The following is a 27,536-nucleotide window of genomic DNA, read 5'->3' on the forward strand; positions in this document are numbered from 1 at the left end:
TCCATTTTACCCTTCAAATTTAGTTTAAAGCTCTTTTGATCAGCCCTGCTAACCCAAAAAAAAAAAATGCTTTCACCTCTTTGAATTAGATGCACCTCATCTGTTATTGGCAGGTCTGGTGTCATGTAAACTGACCCACGATCAAAAACACTAACATTCTGCTGGGACACTGGGTTTAGAGCCAGCTACTGAGCTGCTGAGTCTTTCCCTTTCTTACCACATCACTCCCTGAAGATGGAAGGATAAAGAAGAATGTGCTCCTGATACCTTAACTATTCCTCTGTGCCCAAACACAAAAGAACTGATAGGAGAGAGAAACACTACCCTAGTCCACTGAAACAGGAGAAAAATAGCTTGCAATACTCAAAGAAAACCCACAAAGAAAAGCAAACAAAAAAACCCCACCCAAAACCAAAAACACCCACCCCCCAAAAAAAAACCAAAACCCACAAAACAACATCAGAACCAACAAAGAACCCAAAAAGACCTTCAATGACCAAAAGCAAAAGCTAAGAGGCAAATAATTCATTTAGGCAATATGCAGTGCCACAATCTATGTGGAATGTCTAAGCTGAAGGTTGCTGGTTTAATCAGAACTATGGTAAAAAGAAAAGCTAGGGTCATAAGTACAAGATCTATCTTGAGTAAACAAAGCAGATTTCTCAGAGAGGAATTTTCATTTAAAATAGAGAGGGGGGAAAAGGAGGGGGTAAAACAAAAGGCTGCAGTTTGTCAAGTGACCAGTAAGGGGAGTTAGTGCCTAGAGCTTTGAGTCAGCCACGCAAATGCAGTTTTGGGTGGAGAAAAATCAACAATTCCGAGGCAGTGACATTGAGAAAATACTGAGGACTGCCAGAAGATGCTAGGGGAAAATGGACAGAAAGCATCATGTCTAGGAAAAACATTAATCTGGGAAGGGTGAGGGCTTGAAAGATACTACAGTCAGAAAAAGTCATGCTTTTGCTTGGAAATGGGTCTTTCTCTCCCTGCAAGATACAATGGGAAGTGTATGATGGAGAGTACTTGGAAAGAGAAAGGCAAAGGGCAAAGGAAATCAAGCCAAAATTAAGCTTGTGATAAGAAAATAAGGGTAAAATCTCAATGCACTTCTGAGTTTGATATTATGATGGAAGTGTTCAAAGCCAGGGTGGATGGGAGCTTGAGCAACCAGGTCCAGTAGCAGGTGTCCTTGCTTATGGCATGGGGGTTGGAACTAGATGACCTTTAAGGTCTCTTCCAACTCCAAGCATTCTATGATTGTATGTCTACTAGAACAGACTTGGGCAATTCCTCTGGTGGCCCTGAGTTGCTGTCTAGGTGGTGATCAGATGCTCAGGAGAAAACTTCAGAAGAGAAAAGCTAATCAGATGCCTTAGCACTGAGCATCAGCACTACAAAACACAAATAAGGACTTATTTTCTAAAGAGGAGAGGAGGGGAGGGGAGGGGAGGGGAGGGGAGGGGAGGGGAGGGGAGGGGAGGGGAGGGGAGGGGAGGGGAGGGGAGGGGAGGGGAGGGGAGGGGAGGGGAGGGGAGGGGAGGGGAGGGGAGGGGAGGGGAGAGAGGAGGGGAGAGGAGAGGAGGTGAGGAGGGGAGAGAGGAGGAGGTGAGGAGAGGAGAGAGGAGGGGAGAGGAGAGGAGAGGAGAGGAGAGGAGAGGAGAGGAGAGGAGAGGAGAGGAGAGGAGAGGAGAGGAGAGGAGAGGAGAGGAGAGGAGAGGAGAGGAGAGGAGAGGAGAGGAGAGGAGAGGAGAGGAGAGGAGAGGAGAGGAGAGGAGAGGAGAGGAGAGGAGAGGAGAGGAGAGGAGAGGAGAGGAGAGGAGAGGAGAGGAGAGGAGAGGAGAGGAGAGGAGAGGAGAGGAGAGGAGAGGAGAGGAGAGGAGAGGAGAGGAGAGGAGAGGAGAGGAGAGGAGAGGAGAGGAGAGGAGAGGAGAGGAGAGGAGAGGAGAGGAGAGGAGAGGAGAGGAGAGGAGAGGAGAGGAGAGGAGAGGAGAGGAGAGGAGAGGAGAGGAGAGGAGAGGAGAGGAGAGGAGAGGAGAGGAGAGGAGAGGAGAGGAGAGGAGAGGAGAGGAGAGGAGAGGAGAGGAGAGGAGAGGAGAGGAGAGGAGAGGAGAGGAGAGGAGAGGAGAGGAGAGGAGAGGAGAGGAGAGGAGAGGAGAGGAGAGGAGAGGAGAGGAGAGGAGAGGAGAGGAGAGGAGAGGAGAGGAGAGGAGAGGAGAGGAGAGGAGAGGAGAGGAGAGGAGAGGAGAGGAGAGGAGAGGAGAGGAGAGGAGAGGAGAGGAGAGGAGAGGAGAGGAGAGGAGAGGAGAGGAGAGGAGAGGAGAGGAGAGGAGAGGAGAGGAGAGGAGAGGAGAGGAGAGGAGAGGAGAGGAGAGGAGAGGAGAGGAGAGGAGAGGAGAGGAGAGGAGAGGAGAGGAGAGGAGAGGAGAGGAGAGGAGAGGAGAGGAGAGGAGAGGAGAGGAGAGGAGAGGAGAGGAGAGGAGAGGAGAGGAGAGGAGAGGAGAGGAGAGGAGAGGAGAGGAGAGAGGAAAGCTAAGCTCAAATCCTCTTGCAAGGAGTAGGATTTAATACTATTATACAGTAGCTAAAGAAAAATGCCAGCAGTAGGAACTCATTAAGCATTGTATGGGGAACAGCAGCAAAATGACTACTGTGTCTACAGCCATGCTGGGCTCATCAACAGAAACAGGGCTGCCACCAGCTATGGGGCCATGGGGAGGTGCACTCAAATGCTTAGGTTCCTCTTTCCCCTTAATCTTATTAACCTCATGTTTACTCTGTTGTTGGTGATTACTCATAATGTTAATAGGCATACCTTTTTGCACACTATTTACTGAACCTTACAAATCCATTCAGCTCTGTACACAGAACAGGGCTGGAACATGCCAGGAATCCCCATGCTATGGAAAACGGTGTGGGGGAAACAAAACTCTTTTTAAGGACTTGATTCAAAGATTGTGGAATTGAAGTTGGAGGAGGGCAGGTATAGACCAGATATTAGAAAGAAGTTCTTTACAGTGAGGATGGTGAGACACTGGAACAGGTTGCCCAGGGAGGTTGTGGGTGTTCCCTCCTTGGAGATGTCCAAGGCCAGGTTGGATGCAGCCTTGAGCAACCTGTCCTAGTGGGAGGCATCCCTGTCCATGGTGGGGAGGTTGGAAATAGATGATCTTTAAGGTCCTTTCCAACTCAAACCACTCTATGAATAAGTGCAAGATAATCAGTTATTTTGATAAATAAATAAAACTTTCGTTTTATTTTTCCTAATTCTAGAATGCTTCCTCAAGTATTCAATGGCAGAGAAACAGGCACCACAAAGAAAACACCCAAGAAAAAGGCTTAATTCCTACTATTAAACTGAAGTGCATGAAACAACTATTCTAGCCACAATACTAATTACCATTAATGGTATTCCAGGTGGAAAAACAGATGTAGTTTAGGAAAACTATTTCTGCTGCTAAAAAAACTCCACAGGTTTCACAAATACAATCTGTTAAACCCTGAATCATGAAATTTTTACTGACCATCTGTTCCTATCAGAGAGCACCCATCAACACTGGCTTCAGCCTGAAAGAGAGCATCCATGAAGACTGGCTTTGTCCAGAAAACCTAACTCAAAGCAAATGCAACATGAGTGTGGGCTATCACAGAGATTAGTGTGGCCCAGAGGAGAGACACAAAGATGACCATAGGCTGGAACACTTCCCCTGTGGGACAAGGCTGACAGCTGAGGTTTCTCAGCCTGGAGAAGAGAAAGCTCCAGGGAGACCTTAGGACATTCTTCCAGTACTTAAAGGGGGCTACAGCAAGCTAGGTAGGGATTGTTCATCAGGTAGTGTAGTGATAGGGTAATGCTTTTAAGCTGAAAGAAGTTAGATTTAGTTTAGATAAAAGGAAGAAATTCTTCACTGAAAAGGTAGTGTGACATTGGAACAAGTTGCCCAGAGAACCTGTGGATGCTCCCTCCCTGAAACTGTTCAAGGCCAGGCTGGATGAGGCTTTGAGCAACCTGGTCTAGTGGAAGGTGTCCCTGCCCTTGTCAGGGGTGTTGACACTAGATGATCTTTAAGGTCCTTTCCAAATCAAACAATTCTATGACTCTACGAACCAGCCAAGTCAGGCAAGACCAGCTGTCAGAGGAAGGATTTGGATGGAAATCACACAGTATTAGTCAGTTAAAACAAGGAAACTATCAAAAGAGCAGAAGACACTATCCAGAGATGAACATCTACAAGTGCTGAGTCCACAATATTCCTGCTCATTCATTCCAGAGGTTGAGTCTACAAAATGTAGCATTGCCTCCAATGACTTGAAAGAAAAGAGAGGGAAACAACCAAAATATAAGAATGGAAGCATTATCAAAGAAAGATAACTGCAAAAAAACAACTCACCCTCAATTTTGTTCCCTTGTGTTGTGGATCCACTTCTTAGGCACTAAGCAGCAGCACCCCAACAGACCCAAGGCCTGTTTCAGCAGGATTGTCTCTGTTCAGAGAAAAGGAAAAGTAAAAATCAGAGGTGAAAAGTTCAGAGTTCTTAATCTGCTCTGTTTCCCATGGTCTGAAGCCCCTTCTTTAGATCCACCTGCATTTTGAAGTTTCTACATTCCATGAATGTGTTACAGAAATAGATAAAGAATCACAGAATTGTTTTGGTTAGAAGAAACCTTTAGGACCATCAAGTCCAAACATAAACTCAACACTGCCAAGTCACCCCATCTACACATCTTTTAAATCCCTCCAGGGACAGTGACTCCACCACTCCCTTGGATATTACCAGCATCTGCATCAGGCAGCCCTTGCTTTTCACAGAATCACAGAATACATCTGGGTAGAAGAAACCTGCCAGACCATCCAGTTCTAGCCTATACAAAACCTCTTGACAATGAAACACACATATGAAAACCTCACTCCTCCCACATAAAATATTAAGGACACCCAGTAGGATACAGCAAGTAATTTTTTGTTTCTGCAGTTTGTGATTTCACATAATTATCATGTCTCCTCACTCACTGCTCTCATGTTTTACATTCAGTCTCAATCAGGTAAGCAGGATCTGTCATTATTTTTCCAGCGTTTCCTACAACATCCATGCAACTGCAAGGATGCAACTGGGCCACTCAAGCGGACCCAGCCATGGAAGAAGTCTCAGCATCAAAGAGCAATTTTTTTTTTCAGGGTGATGTACCACAAAGCTGCACAGAAGACTCAGGTCTTTGTATCAGCAGCCAATCTGTTACAAAGCAGTTAGCCAAAGACTGGAAAATCATTATGCTAGCTCTTTTTTAACTAAAAACACATAGAAAGAAAAAAATATATACTTTTGGGACCATTATTCATACAAGAGTACGTGTGGACATGCTTATGTGTAGAGCAATAGCCAGAGATAACACGTTGATATAGACAACTGCATATTTTAGGAGAGCATCTGTAAAAATCTAATGTTCAGATAACTCCAGAGACTCTAATTAACGATTTAATAAACCCACTTCCCCTACACATACTTTAACAACTGAATTTTTTATCCCAAATTTGGAAACTAATGCTTCATAAAGAATTTAACATGAATTTTAATGCCATTTATTACAGTTTAATAAAAAATAAAATAGAGAACATGAAAAAGAATGGCTCAGGTAGAGTTTGTCTTATGCTGTGAAATGTTAAGGACATAGAAGTATTACTTTTTCTTTCCAGTTAGCATTCCTCAAAAAGCATGTTTTTAAACAAGTTGCTGAAAAATTAGGCTGTTTGGCTTGTTTCAAGCAACAGGAGCCTCATCGCTCAGGACTTAGTCTTCCAGACTTAGCAGTAAAGCTTCCTTATCCCTCCTTGAGACAGGATGGTGGAGAAAGTCAAGATGACACTAGAACCTGAGCTTTCATACCCTTAGATAAGCCTGCCCTGAGCTTTCAGACTCTCAAATAAACCACACAATTACTCTTTCCTCTTCTTTGATGAGCACCATCTATTTCAAAATGCTTCAAAGGCAACAGCAGAAGCTCTAACACATGGGGAAAAAAATCATTAGGAGCTTTTAAGCTGCAGTACCTGATGCCAACTTTTGAAGAGAGGGCAAATAAATAAGACCTTTAAATTTTAAGATGTTGCTCAGCAACACCTTGTCATGCTGCATCGCACAACACTTCTTCCTCGCTATTTCTCTGGCCAAGGGTCAAAATTCATATTCCCAAGAGACAAATCTTCCTATAGAGAGAGCAATGAAGTATTCCTACAGAGAAAGCATCCAGCTACCTCAGGAACAAGCCACGTCTCCATCCTGGAGACCTGTCCAAATATCAAGAGGTGCTGCAATTTCTCAGGGAGGCAACACAGACTCTTCATAATCCCTGCTCCCTGCACAGCAATACAGGGAGATGTGCATTGTCATCACAGAGAAGCAGGATTCCTCACATAAATCCAGTTCCTCCTGTAACACATCTAAGGAGGCATCAGTATCAAGTATCACTGTCACTGGTTCACACTACACAACAACTCAACAGAAAGTCCATTGATCAGCATTCAGCAGTTTTGAGAGTGTTTTTACTGGGATTTGTGGGTCTATTGCTGGTTTTTTAAAACAGAATCTTAGACAGTTTGGGGTTGGAAGGGACCTTTAGAGGTCATCTAGCCCAACACTCCTGAAGATGGCCCTGATGGCAGGACCGACTTCCACTAACATCAGGTTTCTCAGGGCCCTGTCCAACCTGACCTGGAATGTTCCCATTGATGGGACATCCACCACCTCTCTGGGTGATCTGGGCCAGTGTTTCACCACCCTCATTGCAAAATATTTCTTCCTTATATCTAATGTGAATCTCCACTCCAGTTTGAAGCCACTATCCCTTGTGCTATCACTACATGCCCTTCTAAAAAGACCTTCTCTAGCCTTCTTACAGCACCCTTTAGGTACTGGAAGCCTGTTATGAGGTCTCCCTGAAACTGTCTCTTCTCCATACTGAATAACCCAAACTCTCTTAACTTGTCCTCATTGGAGATATGTCCCAGTCCTCTGACAATCAGAGGTAACTGCTCAGTGTATAGCTACAATCTGCTCTAGCACCAGGACTGTAATTTTTCCTTCTCTAATGTATGCCACATTTCAGCGTGTTCAGAGGTCCTAGCAATGTGCAAGCAGCAGAGGATCCCTCCAGGAAAGTCACTCCTTGACCACCTGTATTGCTTTCTATGTGATATCAAGTTCTCATCATTCATAATCTTGTCTCTAGCAATTGCAGATGGAGCAATCCTGCTCTAAATGAATTCATCATTATTTGTCCAGCAAACAGAGTCCATCAGTGAAATCTCAGGTTGCTCGTGGCTCTAATGTAATAGCTTCCTGTAGCCCTGGGTCAAGCACCTTCATGTAGCTCTGAGTTAAGCACCTTTGACTGCTTCTTCAAGAGAAATAAAAACTCTTTTTCAGAAGAAGCAAAGCCATATAGTGATTCAGGTCCTTAAGCACAGGAGCCTGGTGGCTCAGTTTTACAGAAATATCACTATTTTTTGCTCATCTCTGAGCAGCCAATGGTGCAGGCAGCCTGAGGAGGATGAAAACCAGCTGAAACTGAAATTATCAACAGGCCCTACGTTGTGCATGCAACTCCTTGCTGACCCATCCTCTCCTTATCTCATCCTCCCACCCTTTCCCATCCCACGGATCTGTTTTCTTCTCTGTCTCTTATCTTTTCAGGTAGTTTCTCCACAGCAGGGTCTCTCCTTCTGCTGGACACCACACAGAAATGCAAAAGGAATGTGCTCTTTGGTTGGCATTCCTAGGAGCAGCTCAATTATAGGAAGGAATTAACGAGAACCTTGCCTGCCTGAAGGTTTTTTGTTTTTTTTCAATAAGCCATCATGTCTGTAACTCACATGATGTCAGTACAGGAATATCACATTAAAGATCTGGAAAGTAAGGGGCGGGTTCTCCTCGTTTCTATGGTTATGAGCAATTTTAATGACCAACCTAAATAAAAAATAAAAAAAAAGCTGGAAGAGAGAGAAAGTAGGAAGGAGTAAGGTAGGCGTTTAATTTTGATTGACAAGCCACAGCATAACTAGTTAAGATCTGTCAAATGCCTGCTGAGGATCACATATCCCTAGCACAGACTATGGCAGACTGAATTAGTCTAAATGCACAGCTTCACAGAAATGCTTCTTACCCGGTGAGATCAGAGTTCAGCATTTCAGTTTCCACACACAAAGCACCTGACATCAGAGCTACCAAAACAGTCAAGGAGGGGACAGAAAAATATCTAATTTCTATTATTTATGAGATTTTTTAATGTTATCATGCTACAGGGTCCTAACTTCTGTCAATGTATATTTGTTCATTTAATATATAACTATACATATGTGTGTGTGTCAGTACAGGCTGGGATCAAGGGATGGAGACTAGCCTTGAAAAGAAGGACTTAGGGTGCTCGTGGATGAAAAGCTGAACAATGTGAACTTGCAGCCTAGAAGACCAACCATAACAAAGGAAGCATGCACAGCAGATTGAGGGAAGGGATTCTGCTGCCCTGTTTCACTCTGGTGAGATCCCATTTGGGATCATAGAATCAACCAGGTTGGAAGAGACCTCCAAGATCATCCAGTCCAACATAACACCCAGCCTTGTCCAATCAACTAGACCATGGCACTAAGTGCCTCATCCAGTCTTCTCTTGAACACCTCCAGGGATGGCAACTCCACCACCTCCCTGAGCAGCCCATTCCAATGCCAATCACTCTCTCTGGCAACAACTTCCTCCTAACATCCAGCCTAGACCTCCCTCAACACAACTTGAGACTGTCCCCCTTGTTCTGTTTCTGCTTGCCTGGGAGAAGAGACCAATCCCCACCTAGCTACAGCCTCCCTTCAGGTAATTGTAGACAGCAACGAGGTCACCCCTGAGCCTCCTTTTCTCCAGGCTAAACAATTCCAGCTCCCTCAGGATGCACACAAGCATATGAAAGACAAGGACCTGTTAGAGAGGGTGCAATGGAGGGCTATGAAGATGGTAAGAAGATAGGCTGAGAGATCTGAGGTTGTTCAGCCTGCAGAAGAGAAAGTTACAGGGAGACCTTATTGCAGCCTTTCAGTACTTAAAGGGGCCTATAACAAAGATGGGGACAGAATTTTTAGCAAAGTCTGTTGTGACAGGACAGGGGGTGATGGATTTAAACTAAAAGAGAGGAAATTTAGACCAGATGCAAGTAAGAAATTCTTCACTGTGAGGGTGCTGAGACGAGGGTTCAGGTTGCCTAGAGAAGTAGTAGATGCCTCACCTTTGGAAACATTCCAGGACAAGCTCTAGTCGAAGATGTCCTTGCTCACTGCAGGGGGTTCTGGACTAGATTGCCTTTAAAGATCCCCTCCAAAACATTCTATGATATGTAGTTATAGATCTATATGAAAAGGACAGCAACCACAAGAATGTTAATGACCACAGCCACAGTTTGAAAGGCATTATCATCTGCATCACTTTAGAATCATATTTGCATCGCTTCAAATGCTGTATAGATATAAAGTAAGGAGATGGTTCCTGCATTAAAGACCTTAAAATAGCAGATTTAGTGCAGAAAGAGAACACAGATTGGATGTGAAACACCAGAAAATGCAGAGACCACCTGGAGAAAGAGAAACACTGGCATGACAGTCTGCTGCGAGGCTTCCTGATGATGTATCATCAAAAAAATCAAGATTTGGGGAAAATTGAGAGCATCTCTAGCAATGTTCATTGGTGATACCAGCAGGAGAAAAGAGATACAGGATGACAGAGGCAAGAAGCATTTCCAAGCCAGAAACAGAGATTCATGGCCTTGGAAGGAAGAGGTAAAAACTCAACAAGGCATAAGGCAGCACAAGAAGGGCCCTGGAGATGTAACCAGCAGCTTGTGTTTAATGCCACTGAGATGCAGGATGCAGCAAAAGACAGATACAAAGAAGACTCAAGACATGACTGAACCAAGACAGAAAAACACTTCTCTTTTCCTCACTCAGCACTGTTTAAGATGGTATCAGGAGACTGTGATCTTCACAGGGCTACAGGCTCATGAGGCCACCACCTCCTGAGTTCCTATGTACTTTTTTTACATGCTTTACAAGGCTCTGCTATTTTATCAAACAGTATTCGACTTTTACGGAGGGAAAAACCAGGCAAGAGAGGATGGGGTTATCAAGAAGGGAAGTCAACAGCTCCCGAGACGCCTGCCAACAGGATCTGCACTTTAACCATGTAATTTTGGCAAAGAACACCCTTAAAATTTGATATTTAAAATCTCATGGTGTTAGAACACATAATTAAAGTAAAAGGACACAAGAGAACTAAGCTGATCGACACAAACTTGTATCAAAGTCATGGGAATGTGTTCCAACAAAGTCTCAGCCACCTGGCCTTCCCATACTACACTGAAATAAAAATTAGCTACCAACTACTTCTATATCCACTGAAGATCAGCCCTCTCCAGCCTCTAAAAAAGTACAGATTTGTACCAATCTCAAAGAGCTAAAAAGAAAATAAAACCCAACCAGCCCAGGAAAACCCAAAACTCACAAGAAGTTTTCTCATTGACTGCCAGTTTCCAACCCTAGAGCATGGTATTTTCTGTGATGAAAACCTTTTTTCCCCCCATCAATGCATAGGACTCACACCATTTGGCACTGGTCAGGCTGTACCTCAGATACTAGGTTCAGGTTTGGGCCACTCACTGTAAGAAGGGCATTGTGGTGCTGGAAAATATCCAGAGAAGAGCAATGAAGCTGGTGAAAGCTCTAGAGCACAAGTCTTGTTGAGGAGTAGCTGGGGGAACTGGAGTTGTTTGTTCTGGAGAAAATGAGGCTGAGAAGAGAGGTTCTCGCTCTCTACAACTACTTGAAAGGAGCTTGGAGTCAAGTGGGTACTGGTTTCTTCTCCCAAGTAATAAGCAGTAGGACAACAGGAAACAGCCTCAAGTTGTGCCAGGGGAGGTTTAGCTTGGACATGAGAAAAAATGTCTTCATTGAAAGGGTTGTCAAGGCCTGGAACAGGCTGCCAAAGGCAGTGGTGGAGTCACCATGCCTTGAAGGGGTTTCACACTCATGTAGATGTGGTACTGAGGGACATGTTTAAGTGATGAATTTTTCTGTGGTGGCTTCATAGTTGGATTTGATCTTAAAGGTCTTTTCCAACCAAAACCATTCTATAATTCTAAACAAAGTCCAAAAATAGGATAAAGGATGAGGCAGGAATGTTAGGCATGCATGGGTAAGAAGAAAGACAGACCACTGCAGAACACACTGCCAAGAGGTTAAAACTGCCACCTGATTTTCAGTCCTTTGTCTTTTGGACAGTGGTCCTACCTCACCTAATAGCTTCTCTTGATCCCTCTCAGTGCTTTCAGTCCTTTCAGAAGGACTGAAAACCTACATAGCTGCCCAGCTGTAGCTGTTGAATACAAGTGAGCTTGGGGGTGGAAAGAAGTGCTAGCTCTGATTTCTACTGACAGACACAGGACCAGCATGGACAGTTGCAAACCACTGCTTTGCTTCTCCCAGTAGTACCACCATGAACTCAGTAACCAGGAAAGTAAAACAATCAAACAAAAAGGAATTCCTATTTTCTTACTGCAAGGTTTCCAACAGCTGAGCTGCCTACTGCCAAGGTGAGAGCCTGGGTGACAGAGGATACAAAGAAGGCAGAGTTACCAAATGCCTTTTGTCTTCATCTCTAGTGCTGGAGACTGTTCTCAGGAGCCCCTGACACCTGAGGCACCAGAGGAAAGCATGACAAAGAAGGAGTTTTCCATTGTTGATGGGGACTGGGTTAAGGAACAGTTGAGTGACCTGGACATCCCTAAGTCCCTGGCTCCTGAGGGCACACACCCTGAGGGTGCTGAGGGAGATGGCACAGGTCATAGCCAGACCACTCTTCACCATCTTCAGTAAGTCATGGCAGACAGGAGAGGTGTCTGGGGACTGGAGTAGGGCAGACATCACTCTAGTCTTCTAAAAAGGTAAGAAGAAGGACTCAGGCAACTATAGATTAGTCAGTCTCACCCTCATCCCCAGAAAGGCAATGGAACAACTTATCCTCAGTGCTGTTGTTAGGCATATCAAGGACAGTGGCATCATTAGGAGCAGACAACATGGTTTTACCAAGGGGAAATCATGTTTGACCAACCTGACAGCCTTTTATGAGGACATAACCAGGTGGATAGATGATGGTAGAGCAGTGGATGTGGTTTATCTTGATTTCAGTGAAGCATTTGACACTGTCTCCCATGGCATCCTTCTGGATAAACTTGAGACAGTGTGGTCTGGATGATCAGGTAGTGAGGTGGATTGGGAACTGGTTGAAAGCAAAAAGCCAAAGAGTTGTGGTCAATGGGATGGAGTCTCATTGGAGGCCTGTAACTGGTGGAGTCTCACAGGGGCCAGTACTGGGACCAGTTCTGCTTGACATGTTCATCAATGACCTGGATGAGGGCACAGAGTGCACTGTCAGCAAGTTTGGCAAGTTTGCTGATGACACCAAACTGGGTGGAGTGGCTGCCACACCAGAAGGCTGTGCTGCCACTCGTCGAGACTTGGACAGGCTGGAGGCTTGGGCAGGAAGAAATGTAATGCAATTCAACAAGGGCAAGCATAGAGTCTTGCACCTGGAAAAGAACAACTCCAGGTATCAGAATAGGCTGGGGACTGAGCTGCTGGAAGGCAGCAGAGGGGAAAAGGACCTGGGAGGGGGCTAGTGGATAGGAGGTTGACCATGAGCCAGCAGTGTGCTCTTGTGGTCAAGAGGGCCAATGCTATTCTGTGGTGTATTAGAAGGGATGTGGCTATTAGGTTGAGAGAGGTTCTCCTCCCCCTTTACTCTGCCCTGGTGAAGCCATATCTGGAGTACTGTGTCCAGTTCTGGATCCACCAGTTCAAGAGGGACATAGAACTGCTCAAGAAAGTCCAGCGCAGAGCCACAGAGATGATTAAGGGAATGAAAATCTCTCTTAGAAGGAGAGACTGAGGGAGCTGGGGCTCTTTAGCTTGGAGGAGACTGAGAGGTGACCTCATCAATGTTTATAAATATGTAAAGGGTGAGTGCCAGGAGCCAGCCTCTTCTTGGTGATGCCCAATGACAGGACAAGGGGCAATGGGTAGATGTTGAGGCATAGAAGTTTTATGCAAACATGAGGAGATGTTTTTTTCCCTGTGAGGATGACAGAACACTGGAACAGGCTGCCCAGGGGAGTTGTGGAGTCTCACTCTCTGGAGATATTCAAAACCTGCCTGGACACATTCCTGTGTGATCTGGTATAGGTGACTCTGCTTTGGCAGAGCAGTTGGACTAGATGATCTTTTGAGGTCACTTCCAACCCCTAACATTCTGTGATTCTGGGTAATGTTAAGATAAAAGTTAATGCAGTACCAAGTTGCCTGGCACAAGCCTTTTTATTACCAGACAATGCCTCCTAACCTCCTAAACCAACTCTGCAGCTATCAGAGCCACCTCTTTCCTGGACAGTGCTCAGGAATTGCTTGCAAATGAAATGCATTTACTGTATTTACTGCTTCTGCAACCCTGGAAATTCAAGTTACAGAGGCAATGTTCCATTTTGTTTTGCCAACGCTAATCTAATACCTTTTTAAAGGTGGATACATTTCACCCTGTTGGCTTCCAACACTGAATTACCAGCTCTGCTAAGCTTCTGAATAAACTAGACGAGCGTGCCCTCTGGGTGAAAATCCCTTGCTGTAATCTTTATTCAAAACACACAGCTTGGGAGAGCCTTGTGTGCATCGCCAAAAAAATCGCCTTGAGGTTGGCTCTGAAGATGGCAATTTGCATATCAACATTTTGCTGCAGAGCTTACCCCATGTCCCCACTATTATTTTAATACCCAACTGTGGGCGGCCCCCCGAGCAGCACACAGAAGAGCACGCTAAAAATACTCCTGCCTTCCCCACCGGCTCTGCACATGACCACAGCAAACACCAGCTCGGATGCAAAACCAGGAGTGATGGCATCTATCCACCTTTTGAGGAGGATGCAAAAGACTCCAAAGAGCTCAAAAAAAAACATGCTAAGAAGCAGAAAAGTATCTCTGCGTGGATGGAGAAAGGATGCATGTAGAAGCTGTAGGAGGGAGAATGCAGGAGGAGTCTGTTTTGCAGTCAAGGAAAGCAGGAGAGGTTTATCCGAGTGCAAGACATGCTTGGGAAAACACACTGAGAGGTAATAAAGCAGGCAAGGGAGGCATCGCCTGGGACATGAATTTAAGATGATGCTGAAGAGAAGAAAAGAAAGAAACCTCCTGCACAGAGCAGAAGTGATCCCAGGCAAACACAGGCACAGCTTGATTCATGTCACAGAAGGGAGATCCTGGTCCTGCTGGCAGCACCATGTTGATGAAAGCACACAAAAATCATGGATTGCAGGTTTTTCTGTGCTCTCCTCCCCCTTGCCCAGCAAACTCTAGTCTCAGAGGTTGTAATTATTTTTGGTGAGGTGTAAACAAGTCCAGGAAATGAAACTGAAAACCAGAGTTATTTACGAGGTGAAACTCAGGGAGGCAGAATCAGAGTCTGGCTACCAAATCAGCAAGTGCAAGGTCACCTTCATCTGCTTGGGAGAGCAAATTCAAAGTGGTGTGTAGCTGGCCAGACAAAATAACCATCCACAGTCTGTTCAGGAAGGCAAGTAGTGGAAATGGATGAACCACCAGAGAACACTAGTCAAATACAAGGGCTTCATCATGGGCATGGTCGGCTTTGAGATGACATTCATCAAGATGATATCTGCTTGGCCCTTAACTATGACCTGGGCTACAGGAGAGAAGCAAGAAGAACATCAGGACCATAACTATTCTTAAAACTATCACCCCTTGTCCTATCACAATAGGTCCTGCTAAAAAGCCTGTCTCTATCTTTCTTACAGGCCCCTTTGTACTGAATGGCCACAAGGTCTCTCCAGAGCTGCCTTTACTTCAGGCTGAAAAACTCCAACTCTCATTCTGTCCTCATAGCACAGGGATTCCAAACTTCTGATCATTTCTGTGGCTCTCCTCTGGTCCCCTCTCCTGAGGGACACCTTGCCACCAATCTCTATCGGGACATCAAGACACTGAACATAGGCTCGAGGTGAGGAGAAAGTTCTTCACTGAGAGAGTCATTGGACACTGGAATGGGCTGCCCAGGGAGGTGGTGGAGTCGCCGTCCCTGGGGCTGTTCAAGGCAAGGTTGGATGTGGCACTTGGTGCCATGGTCTAGCCTTGAGCTCTGTGGTAAAGGGTTGGACTTGATGATCTGTGAGGTCTCTTCCAACCCTGATGATACTGTGATACTGTGTGAACATCAAGACTACCCTTATATATATATATATATATATATATATATATATACAGACACATATATATGACCTTATGCACTGTATTATACTAACTGCTATTTAATAATAGATATGTTCATAAGTTTAATTTTTCATACTTTTTTACTGAGCATCTGCTCCTGGTCACTACCTGAAGCAGAATAATTGATGGGACTGACATTAGGATCTCTCCAGCAGCAACAGGCACTCGGGTAAGAGAGCAGCTAGGGATACATCAGCCAGAAGACATCAAAACATTTAGGAAAGATGAATCACTTCTCAAGCTATTTAACAGTGTGTTTAAACTGGTATAAATTGGGCATTTTAGAAATTAGGAGGTTCTCATGAGAGTGTAGAAAGCTAATAGTTTCACAAGGGACCATAAATCAATTGTTTTGAGGGGAAAAGAGAGAAGTCAAAAGCTGTCAAAGGATTAGCTCTTGATTCATTTTGCAAGAAGAAGAAGCTCAAGATCTGCAGCTCCCATCAGAAGATGCAGCTACGTGGAAGATGGTAAAAAAATGAAACTGCAATAAGCAGCAAATGAAGAAAATATGCCATGTCCATGTTACTATGGAACAATCTGGGTTGGAAAAGAACTTAAATATCATCTAGCTGGGACACCTTCCACTAGACTAGCTGACCAGCCCCATCCATCCTGACCATGAATGCTTCCAAGAATGGGGCATCCAAAACTACTCTGTACATCATCCACAGAATGACCAAGTGAGTCAGTACAGCTCCTGCAGCCTCATCAACCTTCCCCATCACCAAACAGAAGCACAGCAGCATTCCTCCTCCCCTCTCCAAAACTAGAACTCAGAGCATTAAGGAGATCTCCAGGCTGGGACATGGGTTGCTGCAAAGCATTTGCTAATAAATTAGGTGAAACTTTAACTGCAGTTATCTACAGTAAGTTGCAACCACTGCTCTTTCTGATAAAAAAGCCATTCTTTTAGCTGTTACTATGTTTTCCAAACAAACTAGTCACATTAAACATTTCAACAGCGGCTATCTAACCAAGGACTAAGTCCAAGAGGAAAGTATTTGAAGCAGTAGCATTTTTTCTATGAAAAGCTGCCTTCACAGGGCAGATTGGACTTTCCCTAGAGTTAATTTTGTCTGAGCTCAAAGCCGCTACTGCACAGCTCACAAACCCTGTGAGACATCATCCATGTCTTCTCCAAACAGCTAGGGAGCATTTTCCTCCCTAAGATACCCCAGAATTGTGGCACATGACCTGGATGGTGTGCACCACTGCATGAAGACTGTAGTCACACTCATTTGATGTCACATGCTGGTAAATAATGGAATTTCAGAGCAAAGGAAGAAAAATGAAGAAGAACAGCATTCCTAACACCACCAGAGCTCCTGTGCTATCTGCTCATGTGAGATTTTTTCCAAGGAGCCATTAATAGCAACTTCGGGAGTTCCCTTGCACCATATTTGAGTCTCTGGCATCTCACGCAGCAAAGAAATGGATTAATTAAAAAAAATGGGTCACAACACCTCCAAATCTGCCTGGTTTTCACATGGAGAAGAACGAAGGAGGCACCTCCCTCCTCCGCGCAGAGGAATCACAAGAAGATTCACTGGGAACTCAAAACAAAAAGCCAACAAGTTTCAGCACTGAGCATGATCAAAGTCCTTCACAGAAGGAGAAAAATTTTTATTTTTCAGAAATAAGAGCTATGGAAACCAACAGCACAACAGGGTTGGAATAAAATTCTACAGCATGGCTGTCTCCTGCACTCCTCTACTCCATGCATCAGACGATGGAGGAGGCCTACAGGGGACAAAACCAAAAACATACATGGCCAAGTTATTCAAGGCTGCAACCACAAGAAATGTATAAAGGAAGGGAAGGAGGACAAAAAAGGTCCCTGATAACCTCCAAAAAAATAAAAACCTAAAAATCACATTCTTGCAACATGTGGCTTTGCAGCAGGGGTGACAGCAGAACAAGAACAAAACAAACGCTACACAATGAAGAGCATTTTGCAGTTATTTTCTGCTTTTATTTAGGGAAGAGATTACAGAGATAGCAAAGAAATCACTGCCTAACCCAGTGTGAGCATTTACTGGGAAAAAAAAAACCAGCTTTACTAAAAAAAGTAAGAGAAGGTATCACAGCTGACTTCAACTTCATTCAAGGAGAAACTGGAAAATGTTTTGCAGATTTTGCTTGCAGCATCCCAGCAGATGAGTGGCCAACACACCCAAACTGTCCTTGAGAGCTTTTCCCCACAGCCCTACATGCCAGCAAAAGAGCATTAAAACACCCCTGCTCATAGACCACTTTGGTTTTTTGTTCTTTTTGTTTTGTGCCCATATTCAGAACATATTTGAAGGACTAGGAGGATGATGAAGGGATTGGAACATCTGTCCTGTGAGGAAAGGCTGAGATACCTGAGGCTGTTTAGCCTGAAAAAAACATGACTGAGAGAAAATTGTATTCTGAAGCATGTGTGTCAAGAAGAAGGTGCTAGTCTCTTTTCATTGGTGTCCTGTGATAGGACAAGGGGCAGTGGATACAAACGGGAACACAGGAAATTCCACCTCAACAGAAGGAAAACCTTTATGGGTGAGGGTGCTGGACCACTGGAACAGGATGCTCAGAGTGACTGCAGAATCTCCTTTGGAGTCATTCAAGACCCACCTGGATCAGACTAGACAGAGCACTGGATCAAGCTGCCCAGGGAGGTTGTGGAGTCTCCTTCTCTAAAAGCTTTCAAGATCAATTCTGATGTGTTCCTGTGTGACCTGCCCTAGGCGATCCTGCTCTGGCAGGGGAGATTGAACTTGATCTCCAGAGGCATCTTCCAACCCCTACCATTCTATGACTCTGTGAAGAAGTAATTGATCACCACTACAATCTTCACTTTCTAACAAAAAAAAGCCAACCCAATCCTATCCATCCTTCTTTTTTCCCCCTTCTTCAGTTAAATGCTATTTTTTCCATCATAAGTAACACTTAAAAGCAGAGACATGCCCATGCACGGCAACAAAGAGATGGCACCTGCCTACTGAATTTCCTGACTAGTGACACTAGGAAGAAAAAGAAAAGTTTTAAATAGAAGCCTCCTTGCAAGTGTTAAATCAGATTAACTCTTTTGCATTATTTTAATCTTACATACCAACATTTGCAAGGCAAGCTGAAAACAAAGAGTACAATTCATATCTTGACCACAGCCCTTTGGAAACCAAATGCATGAGCAAAAACCACACATAACCTTTCAGCTTGCTTCCAGCTCCTTTGTAGTAGGGCAATAGCATGAATTTTAACACAGCTTTCTGGGCATTCAGCACCAAATGATGGGCATGAGTTTCCCTTCATCTTTGCAATGCATAAAGCTGCTGCTGGCAACGTCAACTCAAGCATGTGGCCAGATTTTATTTGCACGTGTCAAAAAGTATGCCCAAAATATGTAAGAATACAGTTTGAAGGGTTGGTGATGATGCTGGAGAATAAGTTCTTACAGAATCACAGAATGGTGAGGGTTGGGATTTTTGGGGATCATCCATTCCAATGATGTTGTTAAAGCAGAATCACCAGGATCAGCTTGCACAGGATCACATGCAGGTGGGTTTGGAATCACTGCAGAGGACAGTACACTTTCTGGGACGCCTAATCCAAGTTGCCATCACCCTCAAAGGAAAACTTTTCCCTTATGTTTGTTTAGGTTGAACTTCCTGTGTTCTAGTTTATGTCCATTACTCCTTGTCCTGTCATCAGGCACCAAGAGTCTGGCCCCACCTGCTTCACATCTGCCCTTTTGATATTGACAAGCATTGAGAAGATCCTCTCCTACTCTTCTCCTGTCTAGAAAGGCCAAGGTCTCTCAGTCTTTCCTCTTCACAGAGATGGTCCAGTTCCTTCATCCTCTTTGTAGCCCTTCATTAGACTTTCTCCAGTGGTTCCTGGTCTCCCATGAACTCAGGAAAACAGAACTGGACACTACTCCAGATGCAGTCTCACTAGGGCAGACCAGAGGGGAAGAACATATCCCTTGGCAATGTTTCCTCAACAAACATCAATGTGCAGGCAGTTTGTGCTTCATTTCATGAGTTACACTCATTCTTATGCATCTGGATGACAAATAGATCAAATGGATCATACCGTACACAAATTCATGCACTTTTATGGTCAGGGAGATACTACTAACCACATTCTGAGTGGAAGGACCCAGTCTTCCATCCATCCACTCTCAGAGGGCTCAGACCTGGATGCAAAATCAGCCTTCACCCTGACAATGATACTTCCAATCTTACACCAAATATGGGCAGAAGCTCCTCCAGTTCACACAGAGCCCTAAGATGTCACGAATTTCCATGGTCCTCTGAAGTACCAGAAACTTTCAGAAGGTCCCTAACAAGCCAAGCAAGAGCCACCTACCCACCCCCCTGCACAAACTAACCAAAGTGTAGGAAGAAAGATAACAAAGATGAGAAAAATAAATTAGATTTTTTCAAAAGTTCTTTCCATTTTCATCTCACAGAATGTGTTTATGGCACAGGCAGGGAACCGAAAGCATTATTTTTATCTTGATATTATTTACCCTTTCCCACTTGCTATTTAAATATCTCTGACTTCCCTAAGAACCAGCAATTCAAAATACCATTTGATACACATTTATAAGCAAAGGGAAGCACAGACACATTCATTTTCAGTTTCCCTATTTTTTTTCTAAATTAGATTTTAAGGGCTGTGGTATCTGTGTGCAAATTTACCAAGACACAGAAGTATTATTTCTTCTCCACCCTCAGTATAGTCTCTCCAGCCCCAGCACAGGCATCTTCCTGGATGGGAGACTTGGCCATAAAATCATAGAGTGGACTGGGTTGGAAGGAATCTTAGAGGTCATTTGGTTCCAAACCCCCTGCCATGGGCAGGGACATCTTCCACTAGATCAGGCTGATCAAAGCTCCATCCAACCTGACCTCCAACACTTCCAGAAATGGGACATCCACTGCAATGGGCAACCTGTTCCAGTGTCTCACCATGCTCATAGTGAAGAGCTTCTTCCATACATCTAAATTCAGCATTTTCCAGTTTAAAGCCATTACCTCTCATCCTATCACTAGACTCCCTGATGAAAGGTCCCTCCTCAGTTTCCCTGTAGGCCCCCTTTAAGCACTGGAAGGCTGCTATAAGGTCTCCCTGGAGCCTTCTCTTCTCCAGGCAGAACTCCGATCAGCTCAGCCTGTCTTCATGGCAGAGGTGTGTTACAAGGTGTTCCAAAGAGTCATAAGGGGCAAATGTTAAAAATCCTTTCCAGAAACCCTCGCACACAAAAAGCCCTGAACATATAAAACCAAGATGAAGCACAAAGAACAAAACTCCAGGCCACCAGCTGAGACATGTGTTATCCCTGGGTTTGCAAACAGACAGCCGCTTGTTTGTGCGGCGCTCCCTGACGCGAGGACACATCTCAAGCTGTAAATGTCACAGAATACTTCAAATGCGAACAAGTAGAGGTTGTGCAGCACGCTTTCCATGTGATGATGGAAGAATGAAAGCCAGCTTTTACATTTCCAAACTCTGCCTTTTTCATATGCACACAGAGACATCAAACAGTGCAGTGGAAACACAAGAATTCCCCAGCAAAGTCCAGCCCAGCAGCCAGATGCTGCAGGTTAATTGTACCACGCAGCTAAGGAGAGCTTTTATTAAAAGCTTCAAACCAGAAACACTTCCATAGAATCACAGAGTATCAGGTCGGAAGAGACCTCAAGGATCATCTCATCCAACCTTGAAAAAGAAAAGCATGATCTAGAAATACTTTGAAATAAAAAAAAAAGCAGCAACAAAGGAAAAAAGTTTCTGCAGTCACTTCAAAGTCTACTACTGCAAGTGGCGCTTTAGAGACTTGAAAGCAGTTTATTTCCTCTTTGCGAGTCCATCTCATTGATTCATTTATAGCTAGAGCTTTCGGAATTAGTCTGAGCAGGAAAAGTAGCAATAATACCCTAATGCCCCATGGGAGGGTAAAACTGAGCCCAAACCTGTTACTTAACTGCAACACTGGGCAGAGCAGTTCACAACGTTGCCATCACACTGGGGTTCCCCACATCAGTGTTTCATTCTGTCAGGCAACTACAGGACATTGTCACAGTGAGCGTTGGCGCCAAAGTGAGCCCGAGAACCTCAAGCAAGGCCCCTGGGAAAGCACAGCACCACAGGATGTTAGCAGCTGGAAAGGGACCACCACAGAAGCACAGCATCCTCTGCATCTGTGTCCCTACTTGCTCAAACCCTTAGGCAAGGCCAGTCATGTCCCCAGGTTTCTCACACCCTCAACCAGCTGCGAGGCCAGGCACAGTCCCTACGCTGTGCAAACCCTGATCAAGAGCAGCCACAGGCCCTGGTTTGGGGACACACACCCCTGCGCTAGCACAGCCCTGTCCCCAAGCTACACACACCCTCTTACGCCAGCCCAGCCCTGTCCTCAAACTGCACACACAGCCCTGTGCCAGCACAGCCCTCAAAGCTGCACACACACCCCTGTGACAGAGAAACCCTGCTCCTATGTCACATATTCCTTCGCCAGGCCAGTCGCGCTGTCCCTGTGTCACACACTCAGCCGGTGCCTGCCCTGTCCCTGTCACACACCCGCCGTGTGCCAGCCCTGCCCTGTCCCTGTCACACCCCCCGTGCAATGCCAGCCCTGGCCCTGTGTCGCACTCCCCATGGCACCCCCGCGCCACGCCCGGAGGGGGCGGGGAAGGTCCGGCACGCGCCGCCGCCGCGCGCGCCCCTCACCTGCGCCGTGTCGCCGGCACCCAAACATCACGTGACCGCCCTGCCCCGGACATGATCACGTGACAGCCTCCCGCCCCGCCCAGCGGAGTCCCGCGCTCACAGGAGCTGCTGCTCACAAGCACCGCTCAGGACTGCAACTCCCAGAAGGGACCGCGGCGCTCCGCCACGCCCACTGTCCCCATCAACCAATCCGCGCAGGGGGAAGCATCCCCTCACCAGTCCCGCCCAGCGTCCCTCGCCTTCAGCCGCACCCTCGCCCGCGTAAACGCTCTGCGGCTCAGGGTCGTGGGGTGCGGCACAGGGCGGTCGATGTCCCCAAGTTCCGCCTTTCCTTAGTTCCCCTTGTTCTGCCTCAGATCTCCTTTCTGTAGGGACCGGCCAGACGCCCCGAGTGGCGCTGCTCCTACGTTTTCCTCCTGCAGCTGAACTCGCCAAGGCAGGCGGGCAGGCTTGCCCTTCCTGATGCCCGACTCTTACCCTCTCAGCCTGCGCTCCGCAGTCTGTTTTTCCATTCCCTGTCCTGGAATTCCTGGCGATTCCCCTATCTCATGATCTCTGGCCTCTCCAAGGTATAAATGTAGTTCACATCACGTTCCCTTCTCTGTCGTGCCGAACTCCACCAGCCCTGCTGCTCCACTCATCATTAAAAAGCTTCCAGAGAGGCATTCCAGCAGCCTTCCAGTACCTGAAGCAGGATACAGGATAGCTGGAAAGGGACTTTTTGCAAGGACTTCTAGTGCTGACACAAAGCGGAATGGCTTTTAAACTGGAAGAGGTTAGATATAGACTGGATATTAGGAAGAAATTATTTACAGTGAGGTTGGCAAGGCACTGGAACAGGTTGCTTGGGGAAGTTGTGGATACCTCCTGCCCTGAAGTGTTCAAGGTCAGGTTGGATGGGGCCTTGAGTAACCTGATCTAGTTGAAGGTGTCCCTGCCCATGTAAGGGGATTTGAAACTAGATGATCTTTTAAGGTCCCTTCCAATCCAAGCCATTCTAATATGAATCTATTAACATCTCAGCTATTTCCCCTCAAGCATCCAGCCACAGGGACCTACTCTATAAGATACCCCAGGATAGGATTCCTAGTGCTGGGGGTAGATTGGGATGTGATGTGGTTAGCCTTTGATTTCATCATCTGAGTCGCCCTTCAGACTCCAGCACTGGATGACCTGATTCTCTTTTAATCCTTAACAGATAGTTTTTGTTACTTCTGAGAGCAGCATAAGATCTTTGAGGACAGGTTTGCTCTCCTTTGTACTCATACAGTCCCTGGCACACTGTGCTCAGCAACAGTGATAAATAAATTCACCAACACCCTCCTTTTAAAGCTCCTAATGCTATTTGAAACACCGCAAACTGCAGGCTGAGACTGGAAGTTCACCACAAATGTGCTTTGATGGAGCAGTCCATGAGCAGGACATTTGGCCCCAGGTCATGCTGTACCTGGGAGAGGTGTGCTTTTTATTTGAAAAGGGGTAGCAGCTCTACTTGGTGGTTGGCTTTGCAAAAGGAGTTATAAACCAAGGATTTTCTTGATAGGGCCTTTAAACAACAATTCATTTTAACAGGGGATTGACAAGCCAGCTGCTTTTAGAAATACAGTTCTGCACCAGTCGACCTGCCAAAAAAAAAGTTTTAAAAGGGCTGAGGGGCCACCTGAGCCTCCATAAACTTCAGAGTTTTTACAGCACCAAACCGCTATCAGAGCAGTTTCCTCGATCTTTTGCTGCATTGGTAAATCATTTATTTCTGTAGACTGTAAAGAAAATCCCTTAGGAAAAGTGCTGTAAAAATGCACAGATAAGGAATTACAGCTGTTGTGCTTACCTTGTCTGCAAAATCCTCTGACTACAGTTACATGTGCAATGCATTGTGTCTACTTGCGCAGATTTTAGGGGCAGTTTAGGGGGGAGAGAAGAAGCAGGTTCATCCTGCAAGAAGCAGGTCAAAAACAACGTGCAAAATATTCATCATTTTTCAGTGCAAATCATATTTACGTTTGGCACAAGCATCAAGAAAGTGAATAAGAAGAAATACATAAATATGTGCCAATTTAAGACACAGACAAACTATTGCAAGGGACAGCAATCATAAGAATTACATTGTGGTAAAACTCAAATGATTGCAGCTTGCTGCTTTTAGATTTCAGCACTGAAGAAATACAGCTTCATCAATATGTGTGGGGTTTGTGCAGTAATAATATTGTGTGTTCTCTTGGGACATTTTTCTTCTGAGGGATTAGGGCTTTTGCAGGTCTTCGTGTTGTAAGAGTCAGGAGAGGTCCCTGTTATTACCAGCTGCTTATTGATCTGTTACAGCTTTCACAAGGAGCAAGGTTAGGTTCTTAGTGTAGGGTGGAAATCAAACCTCTTACATAAACAGGCAAACATCTTGATTATATTTTCCCTGAATTAAGGGGGAAAAATCAACAAGTAATGGTTTTATTCCATCCCATAGGAATAGCTTCTATAGCAAGTCCTAGGAAACCAGCTGAGGGAACTGGGATTGTTTTGTCTGGAGAAGAGGAGGCTGAGGGAAGACCTCATTGCTCTCTACAACTACCTGAAAGGAGGTTGGAGTGAGGTGGGGATGAGACTCATCTCTCTAATATGAGGCAATAGAACAAGAGGAAATGGCCTGAAATTGTGCCAGAGGAGGTTTAGGTTGGATATTAAGAAAAATTTATTCACTGTTAGAGTGGTCAGGCATTGGAGTAGGCTGCCCAGGAAGGTGGTGGAGTCAGCATCCCTGTGTGGACTTGGCACTTTGGGATGTGGTGTAATGACTGTTGTGGTCTTAGGCTGGTGGTTGAACTCGATCTTAGAGGTCTCTTTCAACTGAAACAATTCTGTGATTTTATGAATCTGTATGATGGGGGAGGGAGGACTGAAAACTCTTAGTGCCAAAACTTAAACAATTTAATCTTCATGTTTGGGGTCTTTTCCTTGGAGGAGGTTGCCCATTTGCCAGCTGCTACTCGGCTTTTCACAAGGTGGGTGCGGTGATTTCATTCCAGGGTCAGTGAAACTCACTGAGGTCAGACCTGCATAGAAGGTAACTCAGGGGTGAGGACATCAGCATGATTCTGCTTCAGAAAACCTCCCTTATTTCTCCACAAAGATGAAATGGGATGCTTCAGAGAATCCCCACCTGAATTTAAATAAACTCAACAATGATGCATTTCACCTCTTTCCTCCTGAGATGATTACCCAGTTAGGCTGACACTGTCTTTAGGGAATTCCTTCCAGTGTTTGGAAAGAGTTTCCTTTTAACTCACTGATTTGTTTTCTGATTCATCTTCAATCATAACCTTTTAATAACTATTATTAAAGTTTTTCCAGAAAGCTTAACCTGTTGTTCTCTCAGTTACTTTTTCTAAGCTGTGTTAGTTTGGTTTCATTATAATGATGCCTCCTGGCTTTTTATCAACCTCTGTTGTCACTGCCATTGCTTTATGTCATCTAATTAGGTTTTAATGAGGACCAAGAAGACGATCAAGGGGCTGGAGCATTTTCCCTATGAAAACAGGCTGAAAGAACTGGGATTGTTCAACCAGAAGAAAAGTCTCCACAGAGGCCTGATAGTAGCCTTCTAGTACTTAAAGGGGACCTACAGGAAAGATGGGGTGGGACTCCTCATGAAGTGTTGTGATAGGATAAGGTATAACAGGTTTAAATGGAAAGAGTGTTGATTTTGATTAGATGTGGAGAAGAAATTCTTCACTGTGAGGGTGATGAGGCACTGAACAGATTGCTCAGGGAAGCTGTGGATGCCACATCCCTGGAAGTGTTCAAGGCCAGGTTGGATGGGGCTTTGAGCAAACTGATCTAGTGGAAAGTGTCCCTGCCCATGACAGGGGAGTTGGACTAGGTGACCTTTAAGGTCCCTTCCAACCCAAGGCCGCCTGTGATTTGTTTGATATATGATAAAGCAAGTTATGCCCTTATGAAAATGTGGTCAAGGGTTTTGTAGAAAATTATAAATGGTTGTCAGGTGTCTTAGAGCATATTAAAAGAGCAATTTCTCTCCTATTTAATTTCAGCTTGTGAAAGAACAACCCACCAAACAAAACAAAAGTAATTTTGTCTTACATCCTATTACAGACCACTGGGGTTTCATTCCTATTAAATACTCCAGGACTTCTCCACGGAGCAGGAGAATGCAAAAAGATAACTTGCATGAAAAAATAAAGGATTATCATGTGGGTTTCTGTGGTCATAACCAAAGGATTATCATGAGGGTTTTATGGTCTTAACATCACTTATAAAATCAAAGCTGCTCTTAAATTTCTTTCCTGATTTTGATTGTCTGGAAATGTTGATAGGTTCAGGGGAAAAAAAAAGAGTAATTAAATGACCAAAGCTTTAATGTCTACATATTTATCCTATTCATACACAGCTGCTGTGTCACTCCCAGTATCCATGCAAACACGGCAGAAAAGCTTCTCTAACACAGTAATAAGGGAAGGATAAAGAGCAACTTAGTGCTGCAATAACATCAAGACAGTCTGAATATGTACAAATACATTTCCTCAGATTTCAAAGTAGCCTAGAAACTATGTCAAGTAGTTTTTAAACTCCTCTGCTTAAAGAGTCTCTATTTAAAACAAACAAGTGAAAGAGACAAAACCAATAAAAACAAATGAACAAAAAACATAGAAAAATGCAGCCTTTTCCAAAGATCCCTCCTCCATTTGCTCCAATTCATTTTCAGATCTCAAAGAGAATTTTTGCCCTCCCCAAATTACAACCTGCTTTGAATATTTTTTTTTTCCTGATAGTTTTAGTACTTAGAATCATAGAATCAGCCAGGTTGGAAGAGACTTCCAAGATCATCCAATCCAGCCTGTCACTCAGACCTGTCCAATCAACTAGACCATAGCACTAAATGCTTCATCCAGCCTTTTTTTTTAACACCTCCAGGGATAGTGTCTCCAGCACCTCCCTGGACTGCAATTTATAGCTTCTCCCATGCTTAAAGAGCTTCTAGTTTTGAAAACAGCAATGAAAAAAAAAAAACTTTTCTGCCATTTCCTTCTCCATTTACTCCAATTCATTTTCAGATTTCAGTGAAAAATTGTCCCACTCCCCTCCAGATTACAGTCTCCTTTAATTGTAGTTTTCCTGCTATTTTTAGTACTTGGGCTGGGACTGTAGCATTTCTAAAGACTACCAGACAAAATACAGCTGTTTTTTAGCAGTGCTTAACTTTTCAATCTTGGATTAATTGGACAACTGCACAGTTGGAAGAGTGCTTTTTTTCTTTTTTAATAGAAGTGCTGTTTTCCAGTCAAATGCCTTATATACCAAGCCAGCCAACTGCAAGCAGCACAGGAACAAAGAGAAGTTGGTCTGAGTGCTTTACAAAAACAAGGCTGAGTCTTATTTCCAGAGACCTGTGACAGTGACCTAAGATTCCCTGAAAAAAGTACAGCTCAGAGAGCTTATGGCAGCATAT

At 44.7% G+C, this 27,536-nt stretch overlaps 1 protein-coding gene across 1 annotated transcript in view; it reads right to left on the bottom strand.

The window, feature by feature from the left end:
• TSNARE1 (t-SNARE domain containing 1) overlaps positions 1 to 22,165 on the bottom strand; it is a 477,462-nt gene extending 455,297 nt beyond the window's left edge. The window contains exons 1-2 of the mRNA XM_064154390.1: positions 22,076 to 22,165; positions 4,389 to 4,482 (exon numbers count right to left, since the gene is read on the bottom strand). The gene's annotated coding sequence lies outside the window, so the exon portion shown is untranslated. The remainder of the gene's footprint in view (positions 1 to 4,388; positions 4,483 to 22,075) is intronic.
• Between the last annotated feature and the right edge of the window lie 5,371 nt (positions 22,166 to 27,536).

This window comes from Pogoniulus pusillus, chromosome 14 (assembly GCF_015220805.1).
Source record: "Pogoniulus pusillus isolate bPogPus1 chromosome 14, bPogPus1.pri, whole genome shotgun sequence".
Lineage (NCBI taxonomy): Eukaryota > Metazoa > Chordata > Aves > Piciformes > Lybiidae > Pogoniulus > Pogoniulus pusillus.